Raw genomic sequence first — 18,381 nt, forward strand, 5'->3', positions numbered from 1 at the left:
CCTACACCCCACCCCCGGAGGCCAGGTCCGAAGCCTCCTGTTGGACCCAGTCACAGGGAAGACACCTTTGTCCCTCATTGCCCATCTCAGACCCGTCTCCAACAAGGAGTCCTGTCCCCAACGCCGCTTGGGACCTGGCCTGGTCTGCTTTTCCAAAAGCCCACTGTAAAGTGTGTTTTGTTTTTAACAAAAGCTCAATCTTTAACCCAGAGATAAATTCTATCTTCTAGCTCTACTCCAAACCAAACGAAAAAATAAACAAACAAACAAGAGCTGCTGCTGAACTTAAAACAGCATTTTCCCCCTTTCCTGACAATCAACTTTCAAACACATCAGGGTCTAGTCTCAGAGCTCCGTGTATATTTAGAAGCGGAGCCTCTTGGAAAGATAGACTCTCAACGAGAGCTGGTCTCAGAGCTGAGATGGCGCAGCCCGTGCCCCCCCCCCAGAGTACAGCTCCCAACAGCTGCTTGCTCCCCCCCCAGTGGTTGGACGCTCACTGCCTCCGAAGGATGCTCATTTCATGACAGGACGATTCTAACTTGTTAAGACAGTTGTTCCTTACCCTGAGCTCAAGCCTGCCTCTCCTTCTACTGGTCTAGTCTTTTCTATGGGCACCCAGAACACCCTCCTCCCTCGGCACCGCTGTGCTGACTGCTGTGAGGACCCATGATGGTTGCTCACACACAGCGCCCTTCCTAGTCCCTAGAGCACTCTGACACTGTAGCTCCTTGACCCTCGAGACAGCCCAGGCAGTGGACAGGGCTAGTTTGGGCAGAGACGGAGAGGTGGACACTCAGGAAGCTTTCCCAATGCCTCTGGTTCATGCATAAGTGAGTGCACCCGGCCTGGAAGCCGGGCCTCCCCATTCCTTGGTCATTGCCACGTTCACCTTGTGGGATCCCCACTTCCAGGAAGCTCTGGAGTCAGACTGTCTGTGTCGGTCCCAGCCCTGCTTCCTGCTGGCTGTGGGCCCCTCAGACTCATTTTCCTCATCTGCAAATGAGAAGCAGGACCGGAAAATGTGGGGTAGGAGGGCCAGACACTGTTGAAGCAAGAATTGCTCTGCTTGGCACTTCACCCCAACCACTCTAGCTCAGGACTGGCTGCTGCAACATTGCCAGGAGGCCACCTGGTGGTTAAGAGCAGTTCTGCACTGAGCTGACCTGGGTTCAAATCCCAGCTCTGCCACTTACCATGTGACCTTATGTATAGTGCTTGTAAGGATTAAATGAGACAACGTATAAGTGCTTAACACAGTCTGCCTCCAGCAGATGCTCAAAACCGTATTTTTTAATTTGATCTTTAATCCCGCAATCTCTACAGTATGCAGCCTCCCCTCCCTGCCAGCTCTCTTGCCTCCAGGGTTCTGCACCCTCTAGATGCCTAGCTCCTACTTGGTGCCCCTCCCAAAGTATACAATTATCTCCTAGGTAAGAGGGAGTCATGCAAGGTGACTGGACAAGGGAGGAATCTCTTCAACAGGAGAGGATCTGAGCACATGAGGGCTGTGCAACAGGCCGTGGGAGAGATAGGGTGGCCTGACCCAGGACACTGGCTGCAGGTCTAGAAAAGGGAACACAGAATGAGAAGAAGTTGGGTGAATATACTAGATAGCACACAGCGGTTGATGTAGTCGGGAACAGGGCTAGAAGAAGGAGGAGTAAATGAAGATGACCCCACTGGGGTTGCTTTGGTGATTGGGAGCCGGTGGGAATCATCGCCTGAAATGGGAAGGAGAAGTTCAGAAGGGAAAGGGAAGAGTTCGTTTGGGACAAGGTGAGTTTGAGGTTCTGGGACTTCACCAAGGGAAACCGCCCCACCCCTCCCCAGCATGCAGGGAGCATGCAGGCCTGGGAGCTCCCTGGGCTGGAGAGAGACCTGAGAATCTCCAGTCTCCGGGTGACAATGGAAGCCACAGCAGTGTGTGAGATGACCCCGAGGCGAGAGCATGCAGTCAGAAGAGGAGCTTGACGGTGGAATTAAAACAAGACTCACTTCTAGTAGCTGAAGGTCTTGCCCTTTGAGAGAGTTTTCTGAGTCAGGCGATTCTCTGACTGCCTTCCCAGGACAGGACTCTATTTTCAACCCTCTTTGTAGGTAACTCTCCAGTCTCTGGGCCCCAGGGGCTTAATACCCCTCCTCGAACACATTCTCCCAGTAGGATTAGAGGTCCTTCCCCAAATGCCACTTCCAGTGATCTTCCCTGCTCTCCAGGGTGGATGGGTATGCAAATTACATCTCCACCATGTTAAACCCTGGTGCTTGGAGCTCTTTACTTTTATCTTTTAACTTTTTATGATGAAAAATTTCAAATATATACAAAAGCAAAGAGTATAATAAACCTTCACGTACCCATAAGCCAGCTGTAATAATTAACTTGTAGCTAACCTTCTTCATTTATACACTCCCCACTCCCCTACACACACACACACACAGACACACACACACTCCATCCTCACTGGATTATTTTGAGGCAAATCATAAATAGTTCAGTATGTATCTCTAAAATATAATATCTGTTTATAGAAAGTAAACTTCTTTATTGAAGAGTAACATACACACTGAAAAGTATACAAATAGTAAGTATATGCTCAAAGAATATAAGAATATAAGTAACTCATGCAACTACTTCCCAGGTCAAGAAATAAAGCACTGGGAGCTCCCCAGAAGCCCCTCCATGTAGCTTGCCCATCCCTAATTCTTCTTCACAAATAACCACTGTTCTCACCATGGATTAGTTTTCCCTATTTTGAACTTCATATACACGGAATCATACAGTTTGTGTTCTGTTGTGTCTGGTTCCCTTCACTCAACGTTTTATGTGTGAGATTCATCCATAGTTGTCTCTTATATCAGTTGATTACTATTTTTTGGTTCCTGTATAGAACTCCATTGCTCAAATATACAACCATCTATTCACCTATCCTACTGTTAATGGACATTTGGGTTGTTGCCATGGGTTATTATGAATAGCACTGCTATGACCATTCTGGGACATATTTTTCGTTGGACACAGCAATCATTCCTGGGGGGTATATACCCAGGAGCAAGATTGCCTGATCATAGGATATATGTATGTTTATATTCAAAAGATACTATTAAATAGTTATCTAAACGGTTTGACCTTGGATTATATGCCTTTTTCTTATGGATTTGTGGAAGTTTATTTATATTCTGGATTTTAATCTTTTGCTGGATGTATCTATTAAAAATGATTTCTCTCAGTCTGTGGCTTATCCTCTTTACTCTCTTAATATCTTTTCATGAACAGAAGTTCTTCATTTTCATAAACTCTAATTTATCAATTTTTTCTTTTATAGTAAGCACTTTTTTAATCCTACTTAATAAATCTCTACCTCACCAAGGTCTTAAAGATCATCTCTTATGTTATCTTTTAGAAGCTTTATTGTCTTTTCACATTTCGTCCTACATCCAACTAGAGTTTATTTTTACGAGGTGCAGTGAGGTTCAAGATCCATGATTTTTCTATATGGATATCCAAATGTCATATGCCATTTATTGAAAAGATATTCTTTCATTGCATTTCAGTGGCACATTTGTCATAAACCTGATGACCATATATGTGTATTTGTTTCTGGATTCTATTCTGTCCATTGGTCTGTTTTTCTATACTTATGCTAATACCATACTGACGTAATTGCTGTAGCTTTATATTAAGTCTTTATATTTGGTGGCATAAGTTCTCCATTCCAGTTTTGTTCTTATATATATTTTCTTGACTATCTTTGGCCCTTTGCATTTCCATATAAATTTTAGAATCAGCTTGTAAATTTACATAATAAAACATTAGGATTTCCACTGGGATTGCATTACATCTATAGATCAAATTGGGAAGCAATGACTTCCCTACAATCTTGAATCTTCTAATTCGTGAACATGCTATATCCCTCCATTACATTATTTATCTCAGTACTGTTTTATAGATTTCTGTATAGAAGTCTTCCTTCATTAAACTTATTTCTGGAAATTTGATGTATTATGATGCTACTATAAATTGAATCATTGTTTAAATTTTATTTTATGATTGTTGCTGGTATATTGACTTCAGATCCAGTGACCTTGCTAATTTATTATTAATTCAATAGTTTATTATTAGATTCTTTTCAATTTTCTATGTACTCAATATGTCTTCATAAAATGGGAGTTTTATTTCTTTGTTTCCAATCATATGCCTTTATTTCTTTTTCTTGCTTTATTGTACTGGTTACAACCTCCAATATGATGCTGAATAAAATTAGCTAAAGCAAGCACCCTTGTCTTGTTCACATTTTCCAAGGAAAAGCTTTTAATATTTCACCATTAAGTATGATGTTAGTTGTAGTTTTTATCTATTCTTAGATTATTAAGAGTTTTTACCATGAATGGGTGTTGAATTTTATCAAATGCTTTTTCTATATCTACTGAGATTATCATATGATTTTAATCCTTTTTTCTGTTAATGTGATAAATTATGCTGATTGAGTTTCAAATTGTAAACCATCCTGGCATCTGTTCCTGGAATAAACACAGCTCTCTCGTGTTTGTTATCCTTTTAATATATTGCTGGATTCAATTTGCTAAAATATTTATGGAATATTTACATCTGTGATCATGGGAGAGATTAACCTGCAGTTTTCATTTTGTGTCATATCCTTTGGAAGTTTGGATATTAAGGTGATTCTGATCTCATAAAATGAATTGGGAATGTTTCTGCTTCTATTTATTCACTGGAAGGTTTTGGGTAAAATTGGTGTTACATTGCCCCTAAATAGTTGGAAGAAGTCTACAGTCAAGCCATTTGGGCCTGGAGTTATCTTTTTGGGAAGGTTTTTGTTTTTGTTTTTACAGATTAAATTTATTTTCTGCCACAGTAATTAGGATACTGTGGTACTAAGGTACTTATGTGTGGCATAAGGATAGACATATATCAATGGAATAGAACTGTGAATCCAAAAATAAACTCATACTATTGCGGTCAACTGATTTTCAACAAGAGTGCCAAGATCATTTAATGGGGAAAAATTAGTCTTTTCAACAAATGCTTCTGGGACAACTAGATATACATATGGAGAAAAATGAAGTTGGACCCTTACCTCACATTGTATATAAAAATTAATTCAAAATGAATCAAAGACCTAGAGATCAAAGATCTAATCAAAGACCTAATCCTACAAAACTCTTAGAAGAAAACATAGGCATAAATCTTCATGACCTTGGATTAGGCAATTGTTTCTTAGATATGACAACAAAAGCACAAGCAACAAAAGAAAAAAATAGATAAATTTAACTTTATCAAAATTAAAAACTTTTGTGCTTCAAAGGACACCATCATCAAGAAAGTGAAAAGACAACCCACAGAGTGGGAGAAAATTTTTGAAATCATGTGTCTAAAAGGGTCTAGTATCCAAAATATATAAAGAACTTGTACAACTCAACAATAAAAAGACAAATAACTCAATTTAAAAATGAGCAAAGTATTTGAATAGCTATTTCTCCAAACAAGATATACAAAATGACCAATAAGCACGTGAAAAGATGTTTAACATCATGGTCATCAGGGAAATGCAAATCAAAATCACAATGAGATGCCATTTCACACACATTAGGATGGCTATAAACAAAAAGACATAATAACAAGTGTTGACTAGGTTGAAGAGAAATTTGAACCCTCCTACACTGTTGGTGGGAGTGTAAAGTGGTGCAGCTGCTTTGGAATACAGTCTGGCAGTTCTTCAAAAAGCTAAACTTAGAGTTACCATGTAACCCAGGAATTCGACTCCTAGGTATATATCCAAGAGAAATGAAAATGTTATGTCCACACAAAAACTTGTACATGAATGTTCATAGCCTCAGTGTTCAAAATAGTCAAAAAGTGGAAATAGTCCATCAACTGATAATTGGATAAACAAAATGTGGTATTATCAAACAATGGAAAACTATTCAGACATAAAAAGAATAAAGTACTGATAAATACCACAACATGGATGAACTTTGAAAGCCTTATGCTAAGTGAAAGCAGCCAGGCGCACAAGGCCACATATATGTATGATTCCATTTATATGAAATGTCCAGAATAGGCAAATCCATAGAGAGAGAAAGTAGATTAGTTGTTGCAAGCGACTGGGAGGGGGAGAGGAGGAGACAACGGGGAGTGACTGCTAATGGATGCAAGGTTTCTTTTTGGGGTAATGAAAATGCTCTGGAACAAGTGGTGACAGTTGCACAACATTGTGCATGTACTTAATGCCACTAAATTTTATATTTTAAAGGGATGACTTTTATAGTACGCAAATCTTTTTTTTTTTTTTTTTTGAGGAAGTTTGGCCCTGTGCTAACGTCTGTTGCCAATCTTCCTCTTTTTTTTTTTTTCTCCCCAAAGCCCCAGTACATAGTTGTGTATCATAGTTGTAGAGTTGTAGCTTTTCTATGTGGGACGCCGCCTCAGCATGGCTTGATGAGCGGTGAATAGGTCCACGCCCAGGATCCAAACTGGCAAACCCCAGGCTACCAAAGCGGAACACGCAAACTTAACCGCTACGCAACCGGGCTGGCCTTGTATAGTATGCAAATCTTAATTTAAAAAAGGAAAAACATATTTTCTAGCTATAGAATTATTTAGATTTTTTTATTTCTTTCCACATTAGTTTTGGTAAACTATTGCTTTAAGGAAATGTATTGATTTTATCTAAATTGTCAAATTTATTGGCATAAAATTATTTATAATATCTTCTTATGATCTTTTTAATGTTTGTAGGCTCTGTAGTGATAACGGTTTCTTCATTCCTGATTTTGCCAATTTATGCTATCTCTCTCTTTCTTTTTGTGTATCAGTCTTGCTAAAGGTTAATAAATTTTATTTGTTATTTTAAAAAAACCAATATGGCTTTATTGATTTTCTTTATCATATATTTGCTTTCTGTTTCATTAACTTCTGCTTTACCCTTTATTATTTCCTTCCTACACTGTTGAAATTTAATCTGTTGTCTGTTTTTAACATCTTGAGGTGGATACTTCAATTACTGATATTAAATCTCCTTTTCTGATATACACGTTCATGACTATAAATTTCCCTCTAAACATGACTTTCATTGCATCTCACATATTTGGTATGTCATATTTTTATTATCATTCAGTTTAAAGTATTTTCTAATTTATTCTTTGACTCTGGGTTATTTTGAAGGATATGGATTGATTTCCAAACATCTTGGGATTTTCTTTTGGTTTTTGTTGTTGTTATTGATTTCTAGCTTAATCCACTGAGTAATAGAACATTCTCTGTAAAATTTCAGTCTATTGAAATTGAATCCATTTTCTATACTTATGTTATGGCCCAGTATATGGCCAATATAGAGAAATGTTCGATGTGCACTTGAAAAGAAGGTGTATTTCTTTAGTACATGGGTGCAAAGTCCTATATATGGCAACAGGGTCAAGCTTTTCAATTGTGTTGTTCAAATCTTTTATATCTTTACTGATTTTATTGCTCTCTGCTTGTTTTATCAGTTACAGAGAGAAGCAAGTTAAAGTCTTTCACTATGATTGTGTATTTATTCTGTTCCATTGCTTAAGTTTCTTCCTTAGGTCTTCTTTTATACACAGATTGGATCTTCTCTATCTTCCGTGTCTCTCACTTTCTCTCATTTCTTCTTTTTTCCATTCTCCAGTTTATTTTGATTTCTTTTAAATTTTGCTCCTTTTCATCTTTGATTTCTCTTATGATATTATTTGTGTTATTTATGCACTCTAGTTTTCACTCCAGTTTAATTTTTCATTTCTGAAATACTTTTTCTTTACTGAATTCTATGCAAACTCTTTTCAACTCTTCATTGTGTCTAATCATCTCATTTATAAATTTTTATAATCCTCAGTTATGCTTTAATTTCATAGCTCCAGTCATTTTTTAAAAATTCTTTTAGGTCATTTTGAACTATTAGATTAAAATTTTCATTTGTTTAGTTGCTGTGTCTTTCTAGAGACTTTCATTATCTGATGACCTGTTATTATGCTCATTAGTCTCCTTTACTTATGAAAACCCTGAGTGGGGCTGGGTTCCTTCTCTGTAATCCTTTTCTGCTGCCTATGTTTAAGTGAGATAGGTTTCCCTGTACTCCTTTTTTTTTTTTTTTTTGTGAGGAAGATCAGCCCTGAGCTAACATCTGCCAATCCTTCTCTTTTTGCTGAGGAAGACTGGCCCTGGGCTAATATCTGTGTCCATCTTCCTCCGCTTTATATGGGACACCACCACAGCATGGCTTGACAAGCTGGTACATCGGTGCACGCCTGGGATCCGAACCCAGGCCGCCAGCAGCGGAGCGAATGCACTTAACTGCTATGCCACGGGGCCGGCCCCTTCCCTGTACTCCTTGATGGGGAGAATGGGCAAGGCTTTCTTGGCCAAGATTCATGACTCTAGGACTCCCTCTTCTGTTGTACTAAAAGATGTTTGAAATGTGGCTTCAGAGAAGTTGGAGAGCTGCTTCCTCTGATACCCTCTCCTACTTTTATCTGGGTCTTCTCTTTACTTGGCTCCTCACTGTTCAGTATAGAGTCTACTCCCAGCCACTTCTCCTCCCTTTGTCCTAGAAGGGATATTTGGCTGATGAGTTTCAGAGTTCACTTGCTAATTGGGAGGATTAATTGACATCATAATTGTAGAGCACTTCCCAAGATGCCTGGCAGATAGTGAATGTTAAATATGGGATATTTATACTAATTATAATATTAACACCTATCCATTTGTACCCTACATACTGGTCCTATGCATTAACCAAGCTATTTCCTGGATGCGAGTCTCTCTTTCTGGCCTCCGTGCCTTTGCTCCTGCTCGTCCTCTCCCTGAAAACGTCTGCACACACTCTTCCACCCGCCAATCCTTCAAGCGTACCCTATTCTAGTGACATCAGTGGGTTAACGGAACCCAAAGTCACTGCTCTGGACCACCGTAACTCCTCATTTCTAAGCCACACATCCCAAACCTCCTGTAAGATGTTATGCCGATGACCTAAACTTCATCCAGATCTTTTACTCTGTGCCACGCCATTTACATACATTACCTCATTTAATCTCCACAGCAATACCCTGAGTTATAGGCATAGTTGTGTAGACACAATTATTGGCCTTATTTTACAGATGAGGATACTGAGGCTTAAAGACACTAGATGCTTATCCAAGGTTGATTGTTAGTTGCGACGGAGCAGGGATTTGGACCAGGCAGTCTGGCTCCCAAGACTGTAAGGTTAATCACGGTGCTAAAGCTTCTCTGGATTGTAGTCCCTTTAAGGATGGAATCCAGTCTTGTGTGCCTTTGTAACTCTCTCTCTAATCATCAGTACCTAGCGGCACTTGACACATAGTAGGTGTTCAGAAAAGAAGTCACCGATGAGTTACACAATAGATGAATGTGCACAGTACATTGTGCTGGTCAAATTCATGAGGCTGTGGGGTCATAGGAAAAAACTTTTCTAGCTGAAAGGCAGATGGAAAAGTCTCAGACACTGCTCAATTTCTTCCAAAGAGCCATTAGTCAGATTCTTACTCAGAACTTTTTTTTTTCCATTCAGGTTTGAGCTCAGTGAGATGTTCATGTTTTCACAAGCCCTTGGCCACTAGCAACCCATCACAAACTCCCAGACATGGCCAAGCACGGCCCTCAGAACATTCACAAAACCCACACCAATTTTTTAAACTCTATAATCTGAGGCTACCACTGTCACAGAGAAATCCCAGACCTACTGTTCTTTAATAGAAATGTTGGAAAATTGGGAGCTCGCTGATGAGTTAGAAATCCAATTTTTCCAGACGTTGGAATTTCACTTGGATGTGGATTTACTCGGCAGCTGTATCTGAGCCGGGCTCCTGAGAAACCGCTGGTCTCAAGCCAGAAAACCTGGCTTTGGTCCCTGCTCTGCCACTTGTTGCCTGTGTAATGTTGGGCAAGTACTTCTTCTTGCTGGGTCTCAGTTTTTCAGTAAGAAAATAATTAGGGATAACAACATTCTGCTTATGTCACAACATTATTAGGTGTAGATGAAATAATGTATGTGAAGGTCTTTGTAAACTGTAAAATCTATGCTATACAAAATCAAGAGAGTGAGCCATGGGAGCCAATTGGGAAAGCTGGGCTGCCATTTTTAAAAAGCCATGATGGAACCATTGAAGCAGATGAGGGAGCCGAGAAGGTAGTCTAGTGAAAGTGAAAAATGGAGCATAGAAAGAAGAAGATATGGAAGACTATGATTTCTGAAAGAGAAATACAGCAAGGACAGGAGAGAGTGAGGAGCCCGATGTCTTTCTAGTTCCTATAATTACTAGCATTCTGGGAGATTCTCACAGTAGGATAGCCTCATAGCAACCCTCATTATTTTCATTGATTAAAAAAACAAAGGCAGGAAATTCTACTTCTACTATTCATTTCCATGATATGCACATTAGCAGTCTAGATATCTGTTTTATTGATCAGCAGAAATTAATGTGGTGAGGTAAACCTCAAATCAAGTGTGTTACAAATGCCCTCTTAGTGCTATCTAAGTTGAGTTAATCTCACATGAAAATATTGTCATCTACCATAGGCTTCGATCTCTTTGTTCAAGCAGGAAAAAATTTCCCCTTCATCTAATGGTGTGTGAATTAACTGGTGGTTGCTACACTTATCAGAGTCTTTTGAATCTTTTGGAATAAAATAGAAAGAATAGACTAGATTAGCAGAAAGTAGGCAATCAATAACATTTATTTCATTCAATACTTATTGAATGAAATAATTTATCAAATAAATATTTATTGAATGAATAATATTTGAAAGGTCAAATATTATGGAACAATTATCCTTAAAAGTTCTGCTGCTACAAAACCCCTAGAAAGGTTGGATTAAATATAATAACCTGTATCAGAAAGCATAGATGAAATGGAAAATAAGTAAGAGAAATCCTAAGGAGCCAAAAAGAACTGGAGAGAAAAGCAGGCAGACCAGCAAGGGATGCCCTGAGGGCATGTGTCTATCCAGGAGAACCAGAGCCCAGTTATAATGACCACAGGAGTAACAGGCAATAAGGTCTTGGGGAGGGGCTGGGGGACATGAAATGAAGCTGAAATCATCCCACATAAAACCTAAATAAATTCTCAAAGGGCTAATAATGTCCATGAAAGGGTAGACTAGAAAAAGGATCTATTTACTGGGAAAGGGAGTCAAGAAGGACGCTTGTTTGTCTCAGTCTCAAATCTAAGTGGAAGGACAGAGTCTCTCCTAAAACATCATAACCACAGAACTACCTTCCCTACATTTGAGGTTCAAATTTACACTGCTTGTATGGGTCAGAATCTGTCAAGCCAAAAAATAAATAGAAATAGGTAGGTGGGTAAAACTGGGAGGTGACTCACAAAAGCACACGCAAACCTGCTTTGAGAAATATTCTCAACCCAGGCTTTGGGAGATTCCCACAGAGACAGGGCAGCCAAGCGTGAGCTCACAATCTAAACTTACCAGCCAAACACTCAAGGATACAAGCCACCAAGAGAGGAGACTCAGCTGACGTAACGTCAAAAAGACTCAGATGCACCAAATCCTTCAGATGTTGGCACGACTAGATGTAAAATTTTAAATGAGTATGTTTGAATGTTTTAAAATTTTTTTAAGTAATAAAAAACGTAATCATAAAATTTGAAACAGAATGAGACAGAGAGTTAATAAATAAAAAATAAATCATTGAAAGTAAAAATAAACTGAACAAAAATCTGGAAGTTTGACCACACACTCTGTAGGTAAGACTGAGGGAAAACAGGCCCACTCAGGCATTGCTGGTAAGAATTAAAACTAGTGCCAGCCCTCTGGAGGGTGTATAAATATGTATGTATATGTATGCTTAGATATGTATGTGTATATATATATACACTATATATGTATATGTGTAATGTATATGTGTGTGTGTGTATGTAATAATTATAACAAAATTGAACATGCATAAGGTTCTGATCCAGCAATTCAACTTCTGGGAATTTATTCTACAGATACCCCCACACATTTCCAAAATAATCCAAGGTAATTCAATTGCAACATTGTTTGTAAGAGCAGAAGATTATAAAGAAACCAAATGTCCATCAATAGGAGGCTGGTCAAATAAATTATGTTTCATCTATATAATGAAATATCATACAACAGTTTTAAAAAAATAAAAGAATAGGAAAACTTTCTGTGTGCTGATAAGGAAAGATCCCTAAACTATATCACTTAATAGCAAAATCAAAGTACAAAGGTGCATAATATGCTTTCTTTTGTGTAAGAAAGAGAGAAAACAAAAAAACATTTCTACTAGTATTTGCTTATACTTGTGTGAAAAAACTGAAAGGACACCAAAGAAACTAAAAAAGAAAAAAAGTTGTACCTGTAGAGGTAAGCTAGAATACAGCAGTTGGAATCTCGCAGAAGTGAGATTATTCACTATACATCTTTTTATACTGTTTTGATTTTTCTATCTTGGTAAATGTATTATCTAATTTTGAAACTCAATGGATGGATTAAATAGCAGATTAGAAACAGCTAAAGCAAGAATTTGTGAATTGGAACAAAGAACTGCAGAAAAATAATAAGAACACAGTACAGAGAGGACAAAAAGTGGAAAATAAGAAAAAGAGTATAATAGACGTGGGGGAGAGAGTGAAAAGGCCTATTACATTTCTAATTGGCATTCCAAAAGACAAAACTAGGGAGAATGAGGGAGACAGAATATGTGAAGGGACAATGGCCAAGATATTTTCCAGAATGATGAAAGATATGAGTCTTCAGATTCAGAAAGAACAAATCCCAAACAGGACAAATTAAAAGAAATTACGATCTAGATACAGAGTTTGTAGTAAAATTTCAGAAAAATCAAAACTGAAAAGATCTTAAAAACAGTCCTTCCTCTCCCAAAAACACCAAATTCTCTTTAAAGGAACAGCAATTAAACAACAGCACAATGGAAGCCAGAAACAGCAAAATAACTTCAAAGTGCTGAGAGGTGTCAACCAGCAATAATTTCAAGGTGTCAACTAGATAAAACTATGATTCAAAAACAAGAGTGAAGTAAAGATGTTCCAGGCAAACAGAAACCGAGAGCGTGTGCTGCCAGAGACACCCATTGAAAGCACTTCTAACGGGCGTACTTTAAGAAAAGGAACATTATCTCCAAAGGAAGCTTGGAGACGAAAGAATAATGAGCAAAGAAATTGGTAAACATGTGGGTAAATATAAACATACATTGACTATATCAAATAATAGTACCAATGACTAATTTAGCAGAGGAAAAGTAAGATAGAACTAAAACGTTCAACAAAAATCACCCTCAGAAGGAGAAAAGTGATTTTAGTTAACAGCATTCTAAGATCTTTGTGCCCCTGGAAAGGAGAACAATAGTAAACAACTTTAGACCTTGCTAAGAACACGTTAGCCTTTTTATGGGTAACCACTAAAGAATCAGAAAGATTCTAAGATCTAAACTAGGACAGAGAAAAGAATGTAATTTTTTAAAACTTCAGTCACTCTAAAAGAAGGCAGGAAAGGAGGGAGAGGAAGCTCAGAAAAAGCAGGGCAGTGAAAAAACACAGCACATGACAGTAGAAATAAACTCCAACAGAACAGTAATCACAATAAACGTAAATGGACTTAATGCCCAGTGACATGGAGAGTTACTCAGATTGGATGACAACATAAAATCCAACTAATTATGTTTAACAGAGATCCACCTAAAACATATGAACAAATGGAATTTGAAAGTAAGATAAAACATCTCCATGGTGAGTACCAATCAAAAGAAAATTGGTACACTTAAAAATGATTAAGATGGTAAATTTTATGTTATGTGTATTTTACCACAATTAAAAATAATAATAAAAAAAGAAAGTTGAGATAGCTCTATTAATATCAGACAAAATTGACATTTTTGGCATAAAGCATCATTTGGGATTAAAAGGGTTACTACGTAAAGAGTTCTATCCACCAGGAAGACAAAGCAATACCAAACTTGTTTAATAAAACAGCTTCATAACATATAAAGCAAAAGTTGACAGAATTCTACCTGTGGGAAGAACTCTACAGATCTTGAACAATCTATCTTCACAGTGGGAGATTTTAACATGATTCTCTCAGTAATTAATATATCAAGAGACCACAGATTTGAACATAGAACCCTGCATCCAAAAATTAGCAAATGGATATTCTACTCAAGTACACAGGAACATTTACAAAAACTAAACATTTAGTAGACTGTAGAGAAAATTTCAACAAACATCAAAGAATGGGTATCATATAGACAACATGTTCTGACTACAATGCAACTATATTAGAAAACAATAACCAAGAGATAGTATTTAAAACTCCATTTTCTTGAAAATGTAAAAAGCATACTTTTAAATAATTCACAGGTCAAAGAAAAATCATAAGGAAATTTAGAAAATATTAAGAAACTCGGCAAGAATGAAAAACCTCATACTAAAACTTGAGAGATGCAGTTAAAAAGATTCTTAGAGAAATGTAGAGCCTTAAATGCTTACATTAAAAAAGAAGAAAGACTGAAAATTAATGAGGGTAAAAATTCAACTCAAGAAATTAGAAAAAGAACAATAGAAGAAGCCCAAAGAATACAAGAAAAAAGAAGGAAATGAAAAGCTAGGAACAAAATTAATAAAATGGAAAATGATACAATAGGATCAATAAAGCCATGAGCAGGTTCTTTGAAAAATCAATAAACTATATTAAAATCTTTAGAAAGACTGATATAGAAAAAAGAAAAAAACAAGAATTTTATAAATCTGTGATCAAAAAGAGGGCATCACTACCAATTCAGAAAGATTTTTTTAAAAAAGAGAAAGCGAGAGAGAGACTAATGTAAATAACTTTGTGGCCACAAGTGTGAAATTTTAGACAGACTGGAATATTTCCTAGAAAAATGAAACTTGCCAAAACTGATACCAGAAAAAAGCCAGAAAAGCTGACTAGAGCTATAACTATTAAAGATGTGGATTCGGTATTTAAAAATCTATCCAACTACAAAAACTGGGTGCCAATCTTCTACAAACTTCCACAGAATGGAAAAAGAGGAAAGACCCTTCAATTCATTTTATGAGACTAAATGAAAACTCAAGCATAACTGAGTGATACATTTGAGGGGTGAGGGAGACGAACCCCAAAGTTCGTCTGAAGACAGGGAACAAAGAATGATCACAGGATGAAGGGGATGGCCCCCATGACAGCATTTTGGATATTTAAAATATGCACAAGAATTACAATCTAAACACTTGTTTTGTTAAAGGCCCTCTTTGATTACAGTTCGTGTCTGTAGTGTAGGTAGTAGGTACAGTTGATGTAAGTAGATGCAGTCAGGATCAATATCTTCCTCCTGCATTCTCTGTAGAGTATCCATGGAGTTTTTCCGTCAAGAGTAAATATTTTGTAACCTTAAATATATATGTATACATCAAAACCATATCCACATGCAAAAGAATGAAGTTGGACCCCTTCCATACACAAAAATAAACTCCAAGTGGATAATAGACTTAAATGTAAGAACTAAAACCTTAGAACTCTTAGAAGAAAATATAGGCGCAATCTTCATGACGTTGGGTTAAGCAAAGACTTCTTAGACACGACATTAGAAGTATAAGCAACAAAAGAAAAAATAGATAAGTAGGACTTCATCAAAATTAAAAACTTTCATGCTTCAAAGGATACCATCAAGAGAGTGAAAAGACAACTCACAGAATAGGAGAAAATATTTGCCAAGCATATATCTGATAAGGGTCCAGAACCCAAAATATGTAAAGAACTATTATAAATCAACAATAAAAAGACAACCCAATTCAAAAATGGGCAAAGGACTAGAATAGACATTTCCCCAGAGAAGACGTGCAAATAAGCAATAAGCAAATGAAAAGACGCTCCACATCATTAGCCACTGGGGAAATCCAAATTAAAACCACAATGAGACACCCCTTCACACAAACAGGAAAGGCTATAATCAAAAAGTCAGGTAATAACAAGGATGTGGAGAAATTCAAACCCTCATACATTGCTGGTGGGAATGTAAAATCGTGCAGCCACGTAGAAAAACAGTTCCTGAAAAGCTAAATGTAGAGTTACCATATGACCCCGCAATTCCACTCCCAGGTATATACCCAAGAGAAATGAAAACATATGTCCACACAAAAACTTGTACACAAACGTTCATAGCAGGATTATTCATAATAGCCAAATGTGGAAACAACCCAAATGTCCATCAGCTGATGAATAGATAAACAAAATTTGGTACGTTCATACAATTGAATATTATTCAGCCGTGAAAAGGAATGAAGTATTGATACATGCTACAACTTGGACAAACCTTGCAAATATTATATTACGTGAAATAAGCCAGATACAAAGGTCACATTTTGTATGACTCCATTAATATGAAATGTCCAAACTAGGAAAATCCATAGAGACAGAAAGTAGATTAGTGTTGAGAGGAAATGAGCAATAACTGCTAATGGGTACATGGTTTGTTTTTGGGAGTGATGAAAATGTTCTAAAATTAATTGTGGTGGTGGTTTCACAACTCTGTGAATATATTAAAAACCAATGAATTGTACACTTTAAATGAGTGAATTGTATGGTACGTGAATTATGTCTCAGTAAAGTCTCACCATATACAGGTGGCGTCTGGCAATTGAACAAATTGTGCTCTTGTTGAAACATGTCTCTGAGGGAAAACTGTTTAAAAGTACATTTCAAGCGCTGAGCTTTAACTGGAGAGGACAGCCTGTCATCAGTTATACAGGCCAAAACCGGTAGTTATAAACCTCCGTGTCATCACTGCTCCTTAATGCTCGCCCCCCCACACACACAGCATCTCTTGGACAGGAGCCACGTCACACTCCACACAAAACCAGCTAAATGCACGTTCCATAGTTAAGAATCTAAGGATTCTTAGAAATCCCAAAATCCTCCCTTTGGTTTTATAGATAAGGAAACTGACTTAGAAAAGGGTTAAGACTCTGCTGTTGAGAGTCACACAGCAAGTTTCCAGTGGAGCCAGGATTAGAACCTGCTGCCTCTACCTCACCTTTCTCTTCCCACAAATTTTTTGCAGGGTTTCCATGCCCCTCAGACTGGTCTTCTGAGCACAGTCAGAACTGAACTCCTCACAGCCTCAGCATCTGAGTCAGGCCAGGGCAGGAGCTAGAAGGGGGTCAGGAGGCCACAATTTCTGGGAGAGGGAGGGGGACACTGAGGGGAGAAGATGGGGCCAGGTTCCGAGAAGACAGCTTAAGCCCCTGTTCTCATAAGAGCAGGGGACACAAGGGGGGACATAAACTCAAAGGATGAGCCATCTCATAGTGTCACACGTGGTCTGGGGCCTGTGGCTATTTGTTCCTGTCACATACACAGCTAGAGGGTGAGCTATGAGAACGGTTCCCCACATACCCAGCTGTCTCCACCTCAGACCAGTGTGCCTTTGCCCCCCATAAATTGCCCTGTGAGTCACTCGACCCACGAAACCTCACCCCACCCTGACGTCAGGTATGACAAAGGATGAAGAAGACCCTGGGCCTCTGGCCCCACCTACATCTCTCTCCTCAGCAGGGTCCCGCAGCTGCCCACCCACTCGCACGGTGGCTGCCACCTCAGGCCAGGGCTGGGGAGGGGACTGGGGACCAGCGCGGCCACTGAGTCTCCTCCCAGAGCAGGAGACCCTGCCTGGGGTACGTGTTTGGGGCTCACAGCCTGGGCTGGGCAGGGACCAAGGTGTGGGCAGGAAGTCAGCAAGGAGGTTTGAACAAGGTTTATTTCTCCCCACTGCTAGGGGAGGAGGGAATGGTCACGTGTATTAACCCTTGCTGAGGGCCAGGCTCTGGTCTAAGTACTTCACACGTTGTAACTACCCTTCTCTTCACAACCTATGGGGTTTACACTATTGCCATCCCCATTTTTATTTGAGGAAACTGAGGCACAGAGAGACTAAAGAAGCTTGCCAGGCCACACAGCTCGTGCACGTCCGAGCTGGCCCAAGCCCAGGCAACCTGGCTCCCGAGCCCACGCTCTGAGCCGCTTCTCCATGCTGCCTCTTACCCTCACACATGCAGTGCTGCGGGTCGGAAGCAGGGAGATTGCCCCTGCTGGCCCGTTCACCAACACCGAGGTTGAATCTCAAAGTCCGCAGGCCCCTGTGCTCGCTCCCCCCAAGCCTCGCCTGTTTGCCCCCGGTCGCCACGCCCCGGGCAGCTCTGCTTGGAGGATGCGCCGCTGGCCCTCACAGCTGGCTTCCTGAGGGCTGACAGCAGGGCCGGATGAAGAGGTGAGGACAGGGTGGGTGCCGGTGGGAGGGGGAGAGCGAAGGGGACCCGTGACCACAGTTGAGGGGCGGGGCAGGAAGC

The sequence above is a fragment of the Ceratotherium simum genome, chromosome 6 (genome assembly GCF_057802395.1).
Source record: "Ceratotherium simum simum isolate JZ-2026a chromosome 6, ASM5780239v1, whole genome shotgun sequence".
In the NCBI taxonomy this organism is placed as follows: domain Eukaryota; kingdom Metazoa; phylum Chordata; class Mammalia; order Perissodactyla; family Rhinocerotidae; genus Ceratotherium; species Ceratotherium simum.